At 43.0% G+C, this 20,406-nt stretch overlaps 1 protein-coding gene across 5 annotated transcripts in view; it reads right to left on the bottom strand.

Moving 5' to 3' along the window:
- JAK1 (Janus kinase 1) overlaps positions 1–20,406 on the bottom strand; it is a 142,203-nt gene that overhangs the window by 95,314 nt on the left and 26,483 nt on the right. Inside the window, exon 2 of one of the 5 annotated variants that reach the window (XM_051856411.3) lies at positions 439–687. The exons of the other annotated variants lie outside the window; for them this stretch is intronic. The gene's annotated coding sequence lies outside the window, so the exon portion shown is untranslated. The remainder of the gene's footprint in view (positions 1–438; positions 688–20,406) is intronic. 5 annotated transcript variants of the gene reach the window in all.

Genomic DNA, 20,406 nt, shown 5'->3' with positions numbered 1-20,406 from the left:
GTACTTCCACCACCACAGAATGGAATCTCCTGGCTTTGTCAAACATGTTGCTCTGGAGACCGTTTTTGCTTTCAAAGGAATCTTGGTTTACTGGTAGATTCACTTGGTTTCGTGCTGTAGTGACTAACTTTGAATCATTCAAACCTGCTTTGGTCTTTAGGGTTTCAGGCACTACAGAGTATACAATTACTATATAAGTGTGTGTACCTTCAAGCAACCCAAACACGATCACAAGACTCACAACCAAGGGCCTAACTTGGCTCTACCTCTGGAATTAGGGAGCTGGCAGAAAGTGACCCAGATACCAGGAGGGGCATTCAACAGGAGGAAGGATGGATGCTGATCAAAACCGAGGGAGGGGTGGGGCTATCACAGAGATGGAAAACACAAGGAAAGAGGGGCAGGAACCCAAAGCAGCCCCTGCCCCTGGTCACCAACCAGAATCAGTGAGGATTGCAGCGAGACCCCAAGAGGCATCTCCCAAATGTCTTCCAGCTCTGGTCCTGAGGAACTTGCTCAATAAGTGATGCGATAAATGACACAGAGGCACAACATACGAAGCTGCTTTTGAAGATTCCGAGGGCCTCTTGCCTCTGCTTTAAGAAGCGGGGAGAAGGTCAGGCAGCCATGCTAGGGAACCAAGCTGCGATGAGCGGGACCTTTTTGCACTGGAAGCACCTGGCATCACTGCAAACAGAAAGGACAGTGACTCATCATAACGAGTGCACAGAACAGTAAAGGGAAAACAACATTCACCAGAGAGCACGGCACTCCAGCTACACGAAGTCATGGGCAGGATCTTGGGATACAGACCAATAGGGGTGCCCCTCAATCTCCACTGTCCCCAAGGCTCTGTCATCTTGAGAGATTTTTCTGAAAATTTTCCCATCTTTTAGACCTGAAAAATTCTGGTCCATCTTGGAAAGTCCAGGTCAAAGGCCTCACACTGCCTGTGAAGTCCTCCTGACCAAACTAGTCACTATCTCCTCTGTGCCCCCACAGTACTTTCTTAAACACACTGATTACAGTCATAGCTTGCTTTGTGTTGCAAATTATCACCCATCAGACAATACTGGGGGCTGAGGCTATGTCACTCATTTTTATTTCTCACAGTCCATGTCCAGACCACAGCAGGACTCAACAGATGAATAAATGTCCAATAGCAGGACCACACAGAGTTGCCAAGGCCACACATAACTCCTGAGGACCAATCTAACCCTAGCCCTGGGGGTAGGCAACCCTCTTCCCTCTAAGACCAGAATGAGGAAGCTGCTCCTTTGACTCTCCTGCTAGCAACGGGAATGAGAATATAGATGCATCTGGCACCTTTGAGGACAGATGACCCCACCAAACAAACTGAACTGGTTTTCCCAATCTCACAATCACTGCAGCCTAAACCTAAAAGCACCAGACTGACGGCTGTTGATTTACAGTGATAAAACAGATTTATGATTTTTTCCTTCCTCCACCTGTCAGCGGATGCAACCAGAAAGACTTATCATAATTAATTTTAAACCAAGTCTCCGACAATCTGTCCTTTTCTCCTACTCAGCCTGAAGTGATCTTGGTCTTGACAGTTATCCTTGTCCAGCTTTTCCTGCTGTGACAAATATGTGAGACACTGTAGCTTGCCACTGCAATGGCTCACTGCAGATCCTAAGCAAGAAGAGGGAAAATCCATGGAAAACCAATGTGTGAGCCTTTACAACTTTGTTCAGTATATGGTGGAGCCATAACTGATGTTCAAACAAATCCAACAAGCTGGAACGTGACCTGATGGGATCCAATAGGACCATACTAAAAACAGAACACAACTCGTCTTGATACCTAAGGCAGGTGCACCAGAAACAGAAGGTCAAAGACACCCCTGCTTCTCCCCTGAGGCTTTGTCTCCCAGTCCCTCCCCTTACTCTACCAATACTCACAGGGAATTCAGTAAGCAAGCAGTAATGAGCATTTTCTAAATTAAACTCCTTCGTGGGCTGATTAACTTTTTTTTTTTTTTTTTTTACTTCAGGGTCTTGATCAAGCAGTTAAGCAACACACAGAAGGAGGAGGAGTTTATATGAAAGCCACAGGACCTCAAAGTTGGCATGGACTCTAAAAGTCAAACATTCACATTCCTCTTCCACAGCAACAATCATCTACACTTCCATTATTAGCCCCCCTTACCCTCAACTCCACAGGCCCAAAGACTCCAAGAGTATTTCATATTTAAGACAAGAATAAAAATGCTTTTCAGTACACTTCCCAACACAGTTAAGCAGGAATTGGCAGGGACCTTTAAGGAAGTATTCTTTAAGTCTCCACAACTACTGAAAGAATTAATTAATTCTTCGGGGGAAATCGTATTTTTTTTTTCCCATAAAGTCAGAGGCATCTCGTGTTACTTGCCCATCACCTGTGCAGACAGCCAGCACTTTCACAAGTATGATCAGGAAGGTGGGGCCCGACACAAGTGCTGAGAACAGCACAGCTTCCCGCTCCGGCTGTGTCCAACTCCTCCACTAGGAGCTCAGCCAGCTTACAGAGAGGGGAAACACTAGGACCCACTCCCTTACACCATTGTTAAAAGGACTAAGTCAGCTGATCCAATGAGTAAACTGTAAGTGCTATACTTCATACGTGAAGAAGTAGAGCCCATGTTTCCTTGGAACATGCTACTCCACATACAGGAATCCTCAAATGTGACAGCAACAAAGACTGAACCATATAAAACTGCCCACATCTGACCATTTTTGCATACAAAAATGGCTTTTTCTTGTGATAAATAGGTATGAATAAGAATGCAAAGCAATACTTTTTTTTTTTTTTTTTTTTTTTTTGACAGGCAGAGTGGACAGTGAGAGAGAGAGACAGAGAGAAAGGTCTTCCTTTGCCGTTGGTTCACCCTCCAATGGCCGCCGCGGCCAGCGCGCTGCGGCCGGCGCACCGCGCTGATCCGACGGCAGGAGCCAGGAGCCAGGTGCTTTTCCTGGTCTCCCATGGGGTGCAGGGCCCAAGCACCTGGGCCATCCTCCACTGCACTCCCTGGCCACAGCAGAGGGCTGGCCTGGAAGAGGGGCAACCGGGACAGAATCCGGCGCCCCGACCGGGACTAGAACCCGGTGTGCCGGCGCTGCAAGGCGGAGGATTAGCCTAGTGAGCCGCGGCGCCGGCCAGCAATACATTTTTAAAAATAACATCCCAACAGTCAAGACTGGACCAGACCAAAGCCAGGAGCTAAGAACTTCAATCCAGATCTCTTCATATGGGTATCAGCAACCTAATCACCTGAGGCATCAGTTCTGCCTCCCAGTGTCTGCATTAGCAGGAAGTTAGAATCAGGAGCAGAGCCGGGTATTGAACCAGGTACTCTGATGTGGTACATGGGCATCTTAACTACTGTCTCAACCGCTAGACTGAACATCTGCTCCAAGCAGTGCACTTAAAATTGCTCTAATTGTCCAAAGCAGTTCAGCCCTTTTACTGAAAGTTTTTCAAACATCTGTTTATACAAAAAAGGATTAAACACTTGTATGGGACTAATCCTGCCCACCTCCAGTCTGATCTTAAGAAGGATGAGCAATCTTAGCTTATTTCGGGAGCTGCTCAACTGCCAACTGGCTCCCAGCCACCTATTACTCTGACAACTGTAGCTCCAGGACTACAAGCATAATCTGCAGAACCTATACCTACAGGAAGTTCAAAGGCTTAAAAGAAACAAGCTAGAGCCACCAGAGAACTCCACAGCATTCTCCTTCTGATGGTATTTCTTGCTTCTGGGGAAAACACCTCATGCCCAAGCCATATTCAATCTTCCCCAACATACTGGAATTTGAACATTACTCCAGCAGTATCTGGTGTCATTTTGGTTCCAAAAGTTCCAGAGACCCAACATTGAGCATTTTTACCTTTGCTAATTTTTCCGTAAGTCTAGAACCTTTAAAAATTAGAAAAAGTACATCACTTACATTAAAGTTCAGTTATACAATCCAGCTATGTATGTATGTATGTATGTATGTATTTAATTTGAGAGACAAAGAGAAAGAGAGATGGAGCTCCTAAGCGGGTGACAGGAACTCAACTACTTGAACCATCTCTGCTGCTTCCCAGGATGGGCATTAGCAGGAAGTTGGAATTAGGAGAGAGCTAGGACTCAAACCCAGGTACTTAATATGAGATACAGGCATTCCAAGGGGTATCTTAACCATTAGGCCAAATGTCTGCCCCAACACAGGATCTTTCTAAACTATCTTTGCAACTTGCTATCAATCTACAGTTAATTTCAAAATAAAGATCTCTTTAAAAAAAAAAGAAAAGTTTAGAGGCATTACTGGGACACTGGTAGCTACAAGCCAAAATAGACTTAATCATGAAATTAGAAAACCTTAGGGAAATATTTAGCCCACTGATTAAGGCGCCTGGGTTCAATTCTTACTTCTTACTTCTAGCTTTCAATTCTAGCTTCCGACCAATGCAGACCCCGATAGGTACAGATAACAGCTTAAATGACTGGGTCCCTGCAACCTATGTAAGAGATGTGGATTGCATTTCCAGCTCTGGCTGGGGCCCCAGCCCAGGTCAGGCCATTTTGTTGGATGAACCAGTGAATGGGAGCTCATACATGCTTACTCGCTCACTTGCTTACTCTCTGTAAGTTAAAAAATAAAAAGGGGCTGGCACTATGGTGTAGCAGATAAAGCCACCACCTGCAGTGCTGGTATCCAATATGGCTGCCGGTCCAAGTCCCAGCTGCTCCACTTCCAATCCAACTCTCTGCTATGGCCTAGGAAAGCAGAAGATGGCCCAAGTCCTTGGGCGCCTGCACCCATGTGGGAGACCTAGAAGAAGCTCCTGGCTTCAGATTAGAGCAGCTCTAGTCGTTGTGGCCATCTGGAGGGTAAACCAGCAAATGGAAGACCTCTCTCTCTCTCTCTCTCTCTCTCCGCCCCCCTGCTCTCTGTAACTCTACCTTGCAAATAAATAAATAAATCTTAAATAAAACCCTTGAAAATATGGATCATATAATTTCAGTTTTTCAGACATAGTATTAAGGCTGAATCAAAGTGATCAATCAACAATTCAAGTGGATCCTTCATATTCTACCTTGGAACAAGGAAATCCATCACTCCAACACTGCCTGAGACATTAAATTACCTTCACTGTTAACAATCTCAAACAGAAAATGTCAAATCTTTCATGCTAAGAATGGACACAACTTTATGGATGAAAAATTTTTTATAAAGTTCAATTACACAAAGACACAAGAAATTACTGAACTTTAATGTAAAATTTTAAATGTACTATGTGATTGTATGTCTTTAATCCATTAATAAAAGGTTCTTTTCAACTATCTATTTTTTTAAAAAAATATTTTATTTATTTATTTGACAAGTAGAGTTACAGACAGAGGAAGAGACAGAGAAAGGTCTTCCATCTGTTGGTTCACTCCCCAGATGGCCACAACAGTTGGAGCTGTGCCAATCCAAAGCCAGGATCTTTTTCTGGGTCTCCTACATGGGTGCAGGGGCCCAAGTGCTTAAACTATCTTCTACTGCTTTCCCAGGCCACAGTACAGAGCTGGATCAGAAGAGGAGCCACGGCCAGCGCCGCGGCTCAATAGGCTAATCCTCCGCCTTGCGGCGTCGGCACACCGGGTTCTAGTCCCAGTCGGGGCGCCGGATTCTGTCCCGGTTGCCTCTCTCGCAGGCCAGCTCTCTACTGTGGCCCGGGAAGGCAGTGGAGGATGGCCCAAGTGCTTGGTCCCTGCACCCACATGGGAGACCAGGAGAAGCACCTGGCTCCTGCCATCGGATCAGCGCAGTGCACCGGCCGCGGCGGCCATTGGAGGGTGAACCAATGGCAAAAGGAAGACCTTTCTCTGTCTCTCTCTCTCACTGTCCACTCTGCCTGTCAAAAAAAAAAAAAAAAAAAAAAAAAAGAGAAGGAGCCACAGCACTGGCCCCAGCACTGGCCCCTTTTCAACTACTTTAACCAAGAGTGGAGGATTTAACCAAGAGCCTGGCACTGGGGCAGAGAATCTGAAACAATTTACTTATCAGAGCTTATCGGCCAGAGTGGTTCCAAGAAGACTTACCTTGCAATATTGGGTGCAAACCTACTACCAAGAAGAGCTGCAAGAAAGCCTCTGAGTCCAAGTTTTAAGCATACAACGTGTGAAGATGGACACAGCTAGAGTAGGAAAGGCTCCCCCCTTCCTACTCCTTGCTTATATAGAAAGCCCTGACAAAGTGTTACTCAGAGAGGTGGTCTCAGGAAATCTACCTTCCCACTTGTCACAGGTAAATAAAGCTTTCCTCTGAGGAATTGCCACTTGAATTTGGTGATCTGGCCCAAGCAGAAGGACCCCTGTGTCTACTAACACTATTGGCCCAGTCACAAAATAAGATAGTAGCAGACTCCTTCTCTGGCCTATACATTAAAACCAGTTAAGAAAAATACCTGGAAGCATTTGTACATGTCTGAACCCTTGATTCCATGTTCATACATGGAGTAAATGAGGGCCTGGACCAAGACCATCACCCGCATATCAAGGTACACAGATGACCTGATTCGTTCAGGCTTCATGGTCATGTTTCAGCTTGATTTTATTGCTCCACTTCCCTTAACACCAGAACTATTTACCTCCTCTATTTCTCTCAACACTAGACCCACATGTAAAGCCCAGATCAGTATTAGCTAAATGAAACAAGAGTGTCAACTCTTCTTCCAACGACAAGCCATATACACTCATGTTTTTCAACTAAAAGTAGAAGTTATGGCAAAGAAACCGAGAAGTAACGCATCCTCATGAAGTCCCTCTTTTTAATGTTACGTCCACACATGGATGTGATGCAGGCAAAGGGAGATGGCATGCTATAGCATCTTAACACAGTTCTAAGTGCCCCCAGAACAGGATCAAGGGCCTCTGCCTACTCCTGCTGTTCTTATTTAACACTGTGATTTATTTAACATTTCATTTAATAATTAAAGTACTTAGTTGACTAATCTGAAGACCTACCTAGCATTATTTTCACAGAGATTCTGTTGGCTCATTTACTTAGAAACTACTGTCTGAATATTGGTAATATATCTGGCCTTAAACGGATCCTTGCCCTCCATGATACACTGTTCTGGCTGCTATCACCCATCTTGTCCGGAGGCCAGAGGACGTCAGATGAATCTGTGTAGTGGATCTGTGCATGAATGTATCCATAAAAGCCCAAGATATATCGCTAAGGCTGATCATGTGGCTGAGAATACCAAGTGACAGATTTCTACCATGACACAGAATGAGGAAAAACAAGTATAAACATCTACACCAATTAACCACTCCCCTTTGGAAATGGATTAGAGGCCTGGGACACGGTGGGCCCAGACCTTTTTTAGCTTTCTGCCATTGTGGGCCTGTGCTGGTCTGCGCCTCCAGAGAGCAGAGCCTTCAGGCCACCGCTCCATGCTTCCTGGCCTACGTGCTCCTCCACATGGCTGGCTCCTGGTACTCGGTATGAATCCAGATTTCCCTCTCTCTTTAGATAGGGCCCTCACTCTCTTATGCATTTCTCCCACTGAATAAAGGCTTAAAAACTTAAAAAAAATACATAAAATAAACATCTACCCCTCCCCTCAACTGTAATACTCTACCCAAGTTTATAAGAGCTTGCCAGCTTGCAGCAGTTTGGAGTTACAAGCTTAAATAACATATTTAATCTCCAAACATTGGTTTCTTCATCTTTAAATGGGGATAATGCCATCCAATGCACAAAGGTTATTAAAGGATTAAATGAGGTATATGCAAGTACTTGGGCACGCAATACACATGCAAATTACAAGGTCATGATCACAGATGTAATTCCCATACAGGACTTTAAACTTTAAAAGAAAATCACATGGTTTCAATCTGTACTTTGAAATATAGCTGGTATTATACCTCTAGTGCACATGTAACACACAAGTCAATAAAAACAAAAAACAGAGGGAATAAGAAAAACAAATTCCACTGTATACCCCCCAACTGGGTGACTCAATATTGCTCCTTTCTAAAGACCGGCATGCAACACACTCGTGTTTTAACAGTGCTAAGCTGCATTGTTTTGGAGCACACAAAAAATAGGAATTCACCAAAGGAAATGCTGCTGAAATTTCACACAAATACTCAGGAACATCACATGTAGCCAGACGCTCTCATGTGAAGCTACATATAAAATACAAGTAACTAGATGCCAGTAAGCCTATGAATCCTATGGGAACAAGCACACTGATAGCTTCAAGAGAAGAAAATACAGTTGAAAAAAAAATTACAGAAATCACAACAAGAATTATAGACCAAAGCTAGTTAGAGTACAGTGTGTGTGTGTGTGTGTGTGTGTGTACACACACTAAAGAGTCAATAAGCAGTTAACTTCAATCTAGGTCTACTTCAGTCTACAGTATGCCCTTATGAGCACAGTGTTCAGCACACTTATGTCTAGGATTGAACATGATTTAAAAAGTAAAAAAAATTGTGTTCAGTCATCCCAGTGCAAGGACAAAGCAATATTTTCTAATTTCTTCATCAAAGTGGTTCAAGATTTTTATGTACAGTTATTATAAGGATAAACTCCCATCATCTATAAAATTTGGCAATCACAAAATAATTTCTCCCTAAGGGCTCAAAAGAGCCAAGAATTTATTGTAACTAGCATCAACATCTGGCAAAAAGAAACTTTCAAATATAGAATGCAACAATGCTACTAGAAACTTCCATTTGGGGCTGACTGACCTCTTACTCTGACAATAATGAGAAATGCAAGGCTCGGGCCAATGTTGTGTGACAGTGGTGCCAATTCAGTCCCAGCAGCTCCACTTTCCAATCCAGCTCCCTGCTAATGCACTAGGGAAGGCAGTGAAAGATGGATCCAAGTCCTTGGGCCCCTGCTACCTGACATGGGAGATGCAGATGGAGTTCCTGGCTCCTGGCTTTGGCCTGGCCCAGCCCTGATCATCGTTGTCAGGAGTGAACCAGTGGACGGAAGATATCTCTGTCTCTGTCTTTTCCTCTCTATGTCACTCTGCCTTTAAAATAATTAAAATAAATCCTTTTTAAAAAGGCAAAGATTATTTCTCTTGATCAACCAAATATTTTAAGGGAGATAAGTCAGTAATTATTTCAAATTTCCCACAGAGTCCTCTACTTTTTCTATCAGAGAAATCAGGACTATTAAAGAGCCTTGGAGCTGTGATCCTACTTACAGCTTTTTCTATCAGAGAAAATGGATCTAGTAAGGGAATTTGGGAGCTGTGATTTTACACTGAAACTCCTGTACCTACAAAGTAGCTTCACTTCACAGATGAAGGAACCAAAGCTCAGAGGCATAAAGTGATTTAAACAGGGTCTTGCAGTCATTTGCTATCAGATTCCCCAACATGAATGCTGACTGAGCTCAGCACAAATGTCTGAATTTAAAGAAATGAAGAATCAGATCGGAGTCCCTGCGATGTTGGACCTTCTCCAGGAAAATGACAAAGGCATGGTTTACAGGACGAATCCCCAGATGTCCAGTGGAAGCCCCTACCAACCTGCACCCTGTTGACCTGCAGCAACGATGTCAGTTTAGTGGTTATAGACAAATATGAGAAAGCTCCAGAATTAGACAAAATTCAAAGACAGAAACTACTCCTGGATGAATAAAATATCCAACTGCAGAACTAGAAGATTATGATGTTTTATAGGAAGCTTACATTTGAATGATGAAATTTGATATCTTGGAGGGAAGTAGGCTTTTTTTTTTTTTTTTTCCAGGCAGAGTGAGACAGTGAGAGAGACAGAGAGAAAGGTCTTCCTTCCGTTGGTTCACTCCCCTAATGGCTGCCATGCCGGCACTGTGCCAATCTGAAGCTAGGAGCCGGGTACCTCCTTCCAGTCTCCCATGTGGGTGCAGGGACCCAAGCACTTGGGCTATCCTCTACTGCCCTCCCAGGCCACAGCAGAGAGCTGGACTGGAAGAGGAGCAACCAGGACTAGTACCCGGCGCCCCAACCAAGACTAGAACCCGGGGTGTCGGCGCCACAGGCAGAGGATTAGCCAAGTGAGCCATGGCGCTGGCCAAGGAAGTAGGCATTTCAATATAAGAGATAGAGGACAAGCAGATCTGGAATGTCATGGAGAAAAAATGACACACTAGCCCTTCCTACTGGAATCTGACACCACTTCATACTAGATGGAAAGAATGACATCAAACCAATCTGGTTGTCTGCTTAAGAGCCAGTACGGATGGACCATTTTGATATTCAAAGATTAGTTTTTGGCACAGGCAGCAGAATGGAGACAAAATACTCTCTGGAGAAGAAAATATTCTGGTAAAGGTATTAATCATGATAACTGAGCAGAAAATGTCTTCAGGTGGGGAGCAGTCTAGGGGATAACACTCTCATATTATGAGGCACACTCTCAAGTGTTCATACCAGCACTTTCTGTTCAAAATAAAGGTCAAATGAAAAATTTCATCACATTAAAAGTGAAGAACATATTACATTTGCTTGCTATTTTTAATCATTAAAGCAATTAAATAGTGCATTTAATCCATGCCTATTATTATTACTTATGACTTTGTCAAATACCAAATTCCTCAAAAACAGATAAACTACTTTATTCATTTTCCTAATTCCTCCAAAAGGCAAAATGTGCCCTTTTACTAATCCAAGTTTTAAGTATGGTTAAAGTGTCTCCAGAATACTTGAGTCTTCCTAATTAATAGCATTGTAAAGACTTACTCCCTAGAGAGAACTTCAACATTCCTATTTTCTGGCTGACAGATGGATTAAACAGTGGGGAAAAAAAAAAACCTCAAACTGACACTAACTGTCTGAACACAGTCTAGAGCTTGGGCCTTGATTTGAGAATAATGAAGTAGGTATTCTCCTTTAGGAATACAACCAGTATGTCAGTTTTGAAGAGCAACCTGTGCACATCCTTCAACATAATGTGCTAGGAGTTCTGTAACTTCAATAAAGATATCTTTCTTTCCTTTTCACATTTTCATTAACAAAGTTAACTGCTGGGGGTCACCGCCTGCAGGGTTGGCATCCCATATGGGCACTGGTTCCAGTCCTGGCTGCTCCTCACTTCCAATTCAGCTCCCTGCGTGCACCTGGAAAGGGGGTGGAAGATGGCCCAAGTGCTTAGGCCCGGGGTACCCAGGTGAGAGACTCGGGAGAAGCTTCTGACTCTGGAGAACTTCAGATCAGCCCAGCCCAGCCATTGTGGCCATTTGAGGCGTGAACCAGCAGATGGAAAACCTGTCTCTCCCACCCTCTCTCTATCTCTGCCCTTTAAGTAAATTTAGAAATAATTTTAAAAAAAGCTAGCTGCTGATCTAGTGACCAGAGTATCTGCTCAATTCAGCAGATAAATGTTTACTTGAGAATTTTAGAAACTGGCCTTGAGAAAGCAGGCTCAAGTTGCAAAGTAATCTGGCCCACCTCAGTCAGCACGACCAGAGGATTGGACTTAAGACTGCATGACAAAGTAACTACTGTGACTCCAATCAACTCCCTCTCACCTGGCCAGTGGCCAATTTGCAACTGGCCCTAACCTTTGTTCTCCCAGTGTTCCTGACTCCTCCTTTACCTCCCTTTTCTGTTCCCTTCAAAAGTCATTCAACTAACTTGCAAATTAGGAAAAGCACTTTTGAGACTGAAGATGTCTACTTTCTGCCTAAGACTGCTAACCTATTGAATAAACCTGTTTCTTTGCATCAAATCTTGTCCCTGTGCACTGGCAGAATAAGTAGCTATGGCTTAATTTAACAGTCAGTTCTACTTCCAGGAATTTATTCTAAGAAAATTACAATAATACAGGAGATTTATCCGGAAGGATCCTCACCAGAATTTTTAGAATGACAAAACAATCCTAAACACTCATCAATGAACACAGAATCATGGTAAATCCAATAGAATTCCACACAAAAGACACATGTATTTGTGTGTGAAAGAGATTACAGAAGATGGACTTATATTTATAATGCACTAATGAAAGAAAATTACAAAACATTATGCAGCATATGATTACCATTTATGTTGCGAATGCAAGACTGAGAGGATATTCACCAAAACATTAACAAGGTGCTACAGTATTCCCAGTGGTTTTTATTTTTTTTTATTCAAAATCTTCACAATAGGAATAACTTTACAAAAAGTAAATAACATAGCTTCTTTCTAAGAAACAAAGGAGCAAGGGCTACCACTATAGTGCAGCAGGTTTAGCTGCCGCCTGCAAAACCTGCATCCCATGTGAGCACCAGTTTGAGTCATAGCTGCTCTACTTCTAATTCAGCTCCCTGCTAACGTGCATGGGAAAGCAGCAGAACATGATCCAAATACTTGGGTCCGCCCCATTCATGTGAGAGACCTGGATGAAACTCCTGGTTCCTGGATACAGCGTGGCCCAGCCTCTGTGGCCACTTGGGGAATGGACCAGCAGATGGAAGATCAATCAATATCTCTCTGTAACTCTTTCTTTCAAATAAATAAATCTTTACAAATAAATTAAAATAAAATAAAATAAACAAAGGAGCAAGTGTATGGTACAACACGTTTAGTTGCCACTTTAACAAGATGGCAGCTGAAAGAAGAGAGAAGACATGTCTGCAATGCAATATAGTATTTGCCAATGCATGCAAATCCCATGGAGGGCAATTTAGAAAATTTAAAAAAGTACAAATACACTTATCATTTAAACTAGCAATCCAACTTCTGGGAATTTATCCAACCTTCTACATACAAGTTACACAAATAAGCACTGTTTGTAACAGCAAAAGTATGGAAACAAACCAAACGTTCTTGAATATGGAGACTACTTATTTAAACCATGGTCCATTCACACATTGGAACACTCTGAAGTTGTTGTAAATACATCTATATATACATATGTATATACATACGTATATACATATGTGTGTGTATATATATATATACATACATATGAAAAAGAATTGCAGGGGTGGGTGTTGTTGGCACAGCAGCTTAAACCACCATTTGGGACACCTGCCATCCCATATCAGAATACCTGGTTCCAGTCATACCTCCACTCCCCAACCAGCTTCTTGCTAATATGCTAGGAGGCATTAGATGACAGCTCCAGGACTTGAGCCCATCACCCACATGGGAGACCCCAATGGAGTTCCTGGCTCCTGGCTTCAGCCTGGCTGAGGCCTGGCTATTGCAGACATTTGCAGAGTGAACCAGCAGATGAAAAAATTTCTGTCTCTCCCTGACACCTGCATTTCAAATAAATAAATAAATGAATAAATCTTAAAAAAAAAAAAAAAAAAAAGTGGGAGCCAGAGCTGTGGAATAACAGGTAAAGCCTCCGCCTGCAGTGCCAGAATCCATATGGCCACTGGTTTGAGTCCCAGCTGCTCCACTTCTGATCCAGTTCCCTGTTATGGCCTGGGAAAACAGAAGACAGCCCAAGTCCTCCAACCCCTGCACCTGCGTGGAAGACCCAGAGGAAGCTCCTGGCTCCTGGCTTCAGATCAGCGCAGCTCCAGCCATTGGAGCCATATGGGGAGTGAACCAGCGGATGGAAGACCTCTCTCTCTCTCTCTCCTCTCTGTTTGTCTCTGCTGTGTTTCTCTGTAACTCTGCTTTTAAATAAAATGTACAGAATACTGTACACAGGATGTTATCTTTTGTACAAAAAACAAGACTATATTATTGTATTTCTTGTATCTGGACACAATAAAGAAATAAAGGATAGACTTGAGGGAGAAGGGAAGGAAGCCAACAAGGGAAAAGAGGGGAGTAGGGAGCCAGTGTTATGGCATAAGGAGGGAGAGCGGCCACCTGTGATGCCAGCATCCCATATGCACACCAGTTCTTGTTCTGGCTGCTCCACTTTTATCCAGCTCCCTAATGGCCTAGGAAAAGCAGCAGAGGATGTTACCCACATGTGAGATCCGGATGAAGCTCCTGGCTCAGCCCTGGCCCAACGCTGAAGCCATCTGGGGAGTGAACCAGCTGATGAAAGGTCTCTCTCTGTCTCTGTCTCTCTCTGTCTCTCTGTCTCTCTCTATCTCTCTATATCTATCTCTATCTTTCCCTCTCTTTCTGTAACTCTTTCAATAAATCTTTAGAAAAAAAAAAAAAGAATGGATAAGAATGGGAGCAGCCTTTTCAATCTGTGCCTTGTTATATTAGTTTCCTTTCTGAACCACATGAACATAATTCACAAGTCAAACAACATATCAAAAAGAATTGCCATAATAATAATAAAATGTAACCTGAAAATGCTTGCCACACTGGGAGGCAGCAGGACACGCTCAAGCTCCTGGATCATAGCCACCCACAAGGGAGACTAGGACTGAGTTCCTAGCACCTGGCTTCTGCCTGGCCCTGCTGTGGGCATCTGGAAAGAAAACCACAAAGAGAGATGTCTCCCTCTTTATATGTTTCAAGTAAATAAATATATATTAAGATAAATAAAAAACATGCTTTCTAAGAAAGCCATGAGGAAGATTTGCCACTCACAGAGGAAAGAGCATTCGAGCTGGGCCACAAATCAGAGTGGAAGCCTATCCTTTGGAAAGAAAGAAGAGAGGACCTCCAGTTCACTGACCACCCACTACAGTCTATGTGTGCTGTGGCATTATCTCATTTAATATTCCAATTAACCTGAGCACAAATAGCTAGCCCCATTTCTGCAAACAAGTATTTGCTGGCAAAGTATTAGGTAATTTGCTCCAAGTCAGGGGTTATGATTAGAACTCCTGCTCTTATCTGCTGAAACTTTCCAAAGTAAATATTTAAGTCTTACAATAAAAATGAAAATCTTCTTTCAGCCAGTAATCCATAACCACACTTTCTTCCTTCCAGTGTTTCCTTTAATATTCTAATTTCTAGGTTTTCAGAATACATACTTATTAAATAAAGCAAATATTTTGCTGTTCTCTATTTTCCACTTACTGGCCACCAAAAAAGTTAATCTTGGGAAATTTTATCTGATGCAGTTTTTTTCTCCCTCATCAAGCACTAATTATTGAGATGTAAGCAAAATCTCTAAATAATGAACTTCATGGAAACTATAAATCATTTTTGCAATAAAAATGATACTAGTAGGGAGGGAAAGGGGGAGGAAAGAAATAGCAGCCCACATGTATTGGGCACTGACACATGCCAATCACAGCTCTGAGTACTTCCAATAGAAGGATTCAACTTATTCTAGTAACAACTCTATGGCGGCAGGTTCTGTTATGATCCCTGTTTACAGAATGGAGACAGAGGAGTTAAGCAATCTGTCTAGACTGTCATGACGCCACCGCCCACATTAGTCCCTGCCTTACAATGCAGTCTCCACACGTGGCACTTCCAGCCTGCAGAGCCTGACAATAAACCAGAAGGACAGAGCTCCTCTAGCAAATCAGTAAATGATCTGTGATCTTACCTATTTAATTCTGTGTTCAAAACATCTTTCTAAGAGAAGGAAGCTTCAACTGGCTACCAAGTAGAGCTGATAAGACAAAGGAAAAAGATTAAAATCCGCTGACTTCAGAGGTGTGTTCACAGTCCAAACAAGAGCCGAAACCCAAGGCCAGGCAATAGGAGTGGGGATGCAAAGACAGTGGAGTTGTTTCTCAAGCCCTGTTGCATATGAGTAAGTGCTAAGGGAAAAGATGGCTCTGCAATCGAACATATTTGGAAAACAGCTGACTGAGTAACATTAATAAGGTCTTTTATTACAAAACTTTCAGACTTATATAATATTGACATTCATTTTGGTTCTCCTAGAAAAAATTATAAACAGCTGCATCATGGCAATCCTCAAATTTATCTGGCTATGAAATTCTATATTTATAAAATGCCTTAAGAACAAACATAGTTGGGGAAATGGTGGATTAAAAGAATGGGAGTCAAAATCAACAGAACCTGCTGACTAACAAATAGTCTACGAGAGAAGAGTCAAATCAAGGCCCAAGACTCAGCTTAGGTGACTAGCAAAAGTTTGTGGTAAGGAAGATACAAGGCAGTTATTTCTTTTTTAATTTCTTAAAATTTCTTTTACTTATTTGAAAGAGTGATTGACTATCTTCCATTTGCTGATTTACTCCCTAAATGCCTGCAATGGCTGCACTGAGCCAGACAGAAGTCAAGCCTGGAACTCAATCTGCGTTTCTTACATAGATGAAAGGGGTTCAAGTACCTGAGTCAAGACCTCTGCTGCCTCCCAGGGTGCGCATTAGCAGGAAGCTGTAATCAGAAGTGGAGCCAGGATGCTAACTCAGGCATACTATTATAGAGTTCAGGCATCCCAAGCAGCGTCTTAATGATTATGCCAAATGACTGTCCCAAAGAAACCTTTAAGGAAATACAATGGACAGAGTTTTGGAATTGTTTGAACTAAGAACTGTCTAAAAAGGCACCAGTTCATAAAACAACTGAAAGCAGAGTCTCAAAGTGATATGTGCACACCCATGTTCATAAAAGCTTTATTCACAATAGTCAAAAAGTGAAAGGAAACAGAGGCAGGCACGGTGGTGCTGCAGGTTGAGCCACCACCAGGGACACCTGCATCCTAGCTCAAGTTCCAGTTACTCTGCTTTCAATCCAGCTTAGGGTTAATAAACATTTCTGGAGGCAATACATTCTGAAGGACTTCAGTCCCCGCCACCCACATAGGAAACCTGGATGGAATTCCAGGTTCCTGGCTTCAGAATGGAACAGTCCTGGTTGTTGCAGATATTTGGGAGGTGAATTAGCAGCTGGAAAATCTCTGTCACTTTGCTTTTCAAATAAAATAAGTAACACCTGGAAACATTTGAAAAAGATGGGAGCAACCTAAGAACCTATCAATGTCTGAATGAGCACGCAAAATGTGGTATACATACAATGGAGTATTATTTAGCCTTAAAAAGGAAGGAAAAATACAAAAACATGGGTGACCCTTGAGGACATGTTTCACACAGGCCAGTCATGCAAAGACAAATACTGTCCCTTTCTATGTTTATCAGGTACCTACAGAGTGGTCCTATCCACAGAGTGGAAAGAGAGCAGGTAGTTGGTGCAGCAGGAAAAGATGACGTTGGGACACCCACATCCCATATCAGAGTGCCCAGCCCTGGCAGTCATGGGCATTTGAGGAGTTAACCAGCTGATGGAAGATCTGCTTTTCTGCCTTTCAAATACATTTAATAAACAAAAAATGTTTTAAAAATAAGTATGTTTCCAAATTCCTTGAGGTATAATATGGAAGAGAGAGCCAACATTATTCCAAAATTAAGGTCTGGGATAGAATATTCTAACAAGTCAAAGAACAGGAGGAAAACAAGACCCTTTACCCACGCCTTCTAAGGACTTCCTTTCCCAGTTCCTCAGTGCAATGCTTCATTTACTCTAGGTTCCCTTGGCTTGGTTTTCACTAATTATTGTCAAGATCTAATCACATTAAATCCAATCTAATCAATAAATGTTTATTGACTGATAAGCTATAATTGACAGTCATCTGAACCAAAGGTAAGGAGAAAGGAGCAAATAAGAGAAAGGAGTTCACGTGCCAAGCATGGTCCTATGCCCTATAGACTCTGACTTAATGTAGAGAGGTTATGTAAAAAGCTGTCCTGGGGATCAGCGCTGTGGTATAGAGTTAAGCTGCCATCAGTAGCACTGACATTCCCATATGGGTGCTGGTTCAAGTCCCACCTGCTCTACTTCCCATTCATCTCCTTGTTCACGCACCTGGAAAAGCAGTAGAAGATGGCCCAAGCGTTTGGGTCCCTGCACCCACATGGCAGCTCCTGGCTCAGCCGAGGCTGTTGCAGCCATCTGGGGAGTGAACCAGCAAATGGAAGCTCACACTCACTTGCTGGCTCACTCGTGTTCTCGTGTTCTCTCTCTTTCTCTCTCTCTCTTCCCCCTCCCTCCTTAACTCTTTCAAATAAATAAATAAATCTTTAAAAAAAAAAAAAAAGCTGTTACAGTAGCATGAATGTCAAACCAGTTTCCTATCTAGAATCTGAAAGGCTCACAGCATAAAGCTGCAGAGAAAGGCCTAAAGCAAAATCTTAAAAGTGAACTGCACTCCCCCAGGGAGTATAGTTACAAGCTTGTTGTCACAAGTCTTTGCAAAGATAAATTAGCCTTGTTGATTTCTTTTTCTTTTTTTCTTTTCTTTCTTTCTTTCTTTTTTTTTTTTTTTTTTTTTTGACAGGCAGAGTGGACAGTGAGAGAGAGAGAGAGAGAGAAAGGTCTTCCTTTTGCCATTGGTTCACCCTCCAATTGCCGCCACGGCCGGCGCGCTGCGGCCAGCGCACCGCGCTGATCCGATGGCAGGAGCCAGGTACTTCTCCTGGTCTCCCATGAGGTGCAGGGCCCAAGCACTTGGGCCATCCTCCACTGCACTCCCGGGCCACAGCAGAGAGCTGGCCTGGAAGAGGGGCAACCGGGACAGAATCCGGGCCCTGACCGGGACTAGAACCCGGTGTGCCGGCACCGCAAGGTGGAGGATTAGCCTAGTGAGCCGCGGTGCCAGCCAGCCTTGTTGATTTCACTGAAGCAGACCTGACATACAAATTAACTTCAAAACACTAGAAATACCATCTATGTGAAATCATTAGACCCACTCATCAGTACAAGATGCCTCTTCTCAAACAGCTTTTGCCTTCTTCAACCTGAAAGATTAGCAGCCAATATTTTAATCATGCACAGAAGAAAGAAAACCCTATTTTACTGGAAACGGCTTTCAAGGCTCAATGCAACATACGTAGTAAACACAGAGGGATAAGGATTGTCTCTGCCACAGACTGGATTATCTTCTAGCATCCAACTCGGTTTCCATCTCAGTCTCCAGAGCAGATTTTGGAACTCGGTTTACCATGCTTGGGGGAATCGCGGCACCTGAGAAACCACGCATGCATCCTGCTGTCTCCAGAAAAACTACAGAACACGCTGTCTTGAAAAACTAACTGATGGTGCTTCTGTCAAATACTATATGTGATTTTAAATCACAGAAATTGAGAGAGAATACCACTCACAGTATCCTAAGGAAATAATCAGAAAAATATAAAACATGAAGGCACCAAGGTGTTTATAACAGTATTATTTACAATAGGACAAGCAAGCCACATACATACGTCCCACAGTGAAGGTTTAGGTAAACAAACTTTTATCCAGCCATACAATTGAAGGCTGTACCATAAAACACTGTGACACGATAGTCTAAAGTGGTTGTCATGGCGGGGGGGGGGGGGGACTGTGAGGAGTCACTCAGCAAAGAGGCCAGATAACAAAATAGCATTATGTTCTACAATTTACTTTTTTCAGTTTATAGGTTCCTATGTGCATGCAACAAAGTGTGAATAATAAATAGGAAAACACTGACAAGCTTTTCTGAATAGTAGGTCTTGGAATATTTATTTAATTATTCAAAACTGTAAATATGTAACTTATAGCTCAGCAGCTACAGAAAAGTTTAAGTGATTGCCTATGAAGAGCCAATAATATGCTTATATGCAGGCTTTTCTAAGAAGAAATGCAAGAATGGCTAACATAGTAATCTGTATAAAACTGTAATTGTCCAGCATAGACTGAATAATCTAAAATTAATTCAAAAATAACGCTTTAAAGAAACTTGAGTGTCTCATGTCTGTAGAGACCACACTTGATACACATCAATGAAGAGCTAATAAAATATTTGTCTTTCTTGTACAAAACTGAAAGTTCACAATTATTTTTAATTCACAGCCCTTTTTTTTTTAAACTGCGGATTCACTTTTTTTTTTTTTTTTTTTTTTGGACAGGCAGAGTTAGACAGTGAGAGAGAGAGACAGAGAGACAGGGAGTGTCGCTCCCCCTCTTCGTGGAGGAACGACACAGGACCCTGCGCTGTTCTTTCGTCTGCTCGGCCCTCCCCGGGTTTGCTGCTGGTTCTTCCCGGGTTGGCTACTATCCCTTCCACCTCCGTGGAAGGGCGGTTCCCCCTGGCCACATTCCCCACTTCCGCAGGGGAGCGGCACACCGCTGGCCGGCTTTCTCGGGGGCTGCACAGGTGTTCCTTCAGCTACATGTTCCCCTTAGATGTTCCTTGTAGATGTTCCTGGTGCATGCCGTCTCTCTCCTCCTTTATAGTCCTCCTCCGCCAATCCTAACTCGGCTGCCCACACGCCGAGTACGCTGCTCTCCTCCAATCAGGAGCAAGTCCTACAGTTTATTAGCTGAACTGGAGGCAGCTGTGTAGAAGCTGTTTACTTCTCTCCCAGCGCCATATTGTGGGAGAGCAGATGCATAGAATAAGTCTTAATTCCAGTAACTTAGTCCAGTCCGGGCTGCTCCCCACAAGGGAGAAAAGGTCTTCCTTTTTCCGTTGGTTCACCTCCCAAGTGGCCACTACAGCCAGAGCATTGAGGCTGGCGCGCTACACTGATCCAAAGCCAGGAGCCAGGAGCTTCTTCCAGG

Source organism: Oryctolagus cuniculus, chromosome 7, assembly GCF_051225735.1.
Source record: "Oryctolagus cuniculus isolate XC-2025 breed Fujian yellow rabbit chromosome 7, ASM5122573v1, whole genome shotgun sequence".
In the NCBI taxonomy this organism is placed as follows: Eukaryota; Metazoa; Chordata; class Mammalia; order Lagomorpha; family Leporidae; genus Oryctolagus; species Oryctolagus cuniculus.
This window is presented reverse-complemented; position numbering and strand designations above follow the sequence as displayed.